The sequence below is a fragment of the Oratosquilla oratoria genome, chromosome 3 (assembly GCF_046742065.1).
Source record: "Oratosquilla oratoria isolate Oo_2021 chromosome 3, ASM4674206v1, whole genome shotgun sequence".
Lineage (NCBI taxonomy): Eukaryota > Metazoa > Arthropoda > Malacostraca > Stomatopoda > Squillidae > Oratosquilla > Oratosquilla oratoria.
Window position 1 is genome coordinate 27708514 of NC_134779.1, and position 2500 is coordinate 27711013.

At 41.7% G+C, this 2500-nt stretch overlaps 1 protein-coding gene across 3 annotated transcripts in view; it reads left to right on the plus strand.

Annotated features, from left to right (window-relative positions):
• LOC143021022 (neurotensin receptor type 1-like) overlaps positions 1-2500 on the plus strand; it is a 361946-nt gene that overhangs the window by 222182 nt on the left and 137264 nt on the right. The gene's annotated exons all lie outside the window — the stretch shown is intronic.

Below are 2500 nucleotides of genomic sequence, written 5' to 3' on the forward strand. Positions count from 1 at the left end.
TAGTATCGTAGTAGTAATACTACTCCAAGTATATCTTAATATTATCATATAAATAAAAAACACAGTTGCCACGTGTGATTTATTACTTTATCTTTGTATCCCATCTAAGACTTGACAGTTATTCGAGGACAGATTGGGTCTTGAGAATATGGAAATTAGATACGCAAGACTCTACTGTGAGTCTTCCGTGTTTTGAATATTAACCCGCTGTCTAATTAATTTGGTTCAAAGATAATTTTACTTAGCTACGCCCAGAGAGGTACGAGTAAATATGACGAGAATGATAATATGCCAGAAAGCGTATGAATACCAACTCAGCCTTTACTTTTCCCCGTGCGTTTGGTTGGACTGTTGCAGTAGGTAACAGTCATTACTGAGAATCGGAGAGAAGTGCAGGACTCGAACTCACTAGTGCACTAACCACAAAAAAAAAATGTATTTAGATTTAGGAGATTATTAATCCCCATTTAATCCTATAAATGAGTATATTCACTATACTTTACATTGGGGGTTACAGAAATATGCATAGTTAAATGGTCAGAGTAGGTTAACACATAAAGAAATGTGCCCGTTGGGGCTTCTAACCTTCTCACCATACTTCCAGGTAGGGCAGTTGCCCCGTCAATTGTGCTATTTCCAAATTTTCTCCATTGGGAATCGATCTCTATTCCTCTCTTCATCTTCTATCGTCTCCATTGTCTTTCCTCTCATATCTATTGCTTCTCTGATTCCATCCTTCCATCTTGTACTGGATCTACCTCTTGGCCCTTGACCCTCTCGGTGCCCAGAGGTAATACTTTAGACCAGGGGTTTTCATTAGGGGTGAAATTCACCCCCAGGGGGGATTTTTGGGATTTCTGGGGGTGATTTGTGACCACAGTTAGCTTACGGGGTGAGGAAAGCAATTATAGGTTTTGGCTGGCCTGTCACCTGGGCTGGATTTATACTAATTTGGGAAAAATATATACTAATTTGGAAAAAATGAAAGGTTTTTTAGTAATATTTGCATATTATTTAGAATGCACCTTTTGAAACAGACAATCTTGGAAAGGAGGGAGGGGAATGACATTCTGACAAATGGTGAAAGGGGTGAATGGGCCAAGTAAGGCTGAGAACCCCTGCTTTAGAGGGTACCTTTCTATGTTATGAATCCAAAATGCCACTGATTCAGAGTCTCGAAGCTCAGAGACACCCCGGACTTAAAGGAACAGGGAACAAAGGAAAAAATATGATCATTTATGCTGCTGGGTTTATGGTATGTCATCTCACGTGTTTGGTTACCTATGTGCATGTACACTTACGAATGACATGGAAACAGTTGGTTGTTTGAAAAGAAGTTTGGATAACTATATGTCTGGGGGATGACAGGTGGTAATGGACATGGAACTGCCTAGTGTAGGCCTCATGGTCTCTTGCAGTCTCCACCATTCTTATGTTCTTATGTTTAGGCGTTTTTAAGTTACGGAAATATAATTTATTGTGGGAAGTTCTGATATATACAAGTCAAATGGTTTAGGAATTCCCAAGGCATTTTCTTCCTGAGAAGAAAAAGGAAATTTAAATGCATCATTGAATTTACCGAATGTGATGAAAACTTCTATTTTTCATGGGTTGCCAACTTCAGTACATGAAGCTGAGGTTTCTTTTACAGATAGAACTGTAGGCTACTAAGAGATTTAGATCGCCCAAATGGTTCATAATTCTCTATTTCATTTAAACAAGGGCATTCATTGTTTCCAAGGCTATAAACTGCATCTACAAAGTTGGGTAGGGTCTTTGCGTTAAGTTCCTGTTCGCATAAGACAATTTTTCCAGATGAGGAGAAATCTCTACTTCCGGAATACTTATTGAAAATTGTCTGAGGACTTCCCTTGAGTTGCGTTTCCTGGAGTAGTTTACTTGTTTGTAACAATATTTCATGGAAAGCCCTCACCTTGGTGGGTTAAGCTTCTGCAAGACCCTCAGTCACGGAAGTTACGACCTCCTCGGCCACGTAGGCTTAGGCCACTTTCGTCCGAACATGTCGAAGTGGAGGGAATAGAGGCTTCATTGTCAAAGTAGAGTATGTATGCTGCAAGAAGGTCCCCGACTCGCTTTGTCTGTTTATTTCCCTCGTTGCTCGTTTGCTTGCTTGTGATTCATCATGGTCTTGGATCACGTGCTGGACTCGTGATCGACAGCAATCTCCCTCCCGGAAGAGAGCTCAGAGCTCATATATGACTGATCTATGGGTAATACTGTAACCTTACACGCACTCACACACACGCAACTCCCCGCCCACGAGAGTTGGAGTAACAACTCGCAGCGCAGCGTTACTGAAATTATTTTAACCCCTGGGCGGGATTCGAACCCAGACCGCTGTAGTGGCAGACGGGAACTCTAACCACTGAGCCACACGTGTGTGTGTGTGTGTGTGTGTGTGTGTGTGTGTGTGTGTGTGTGTGTGTGTGTGTGTGTGTGTGTGTGTGTGTGTGTGTGTGTGTGTGTGTGTGTGTGTGTG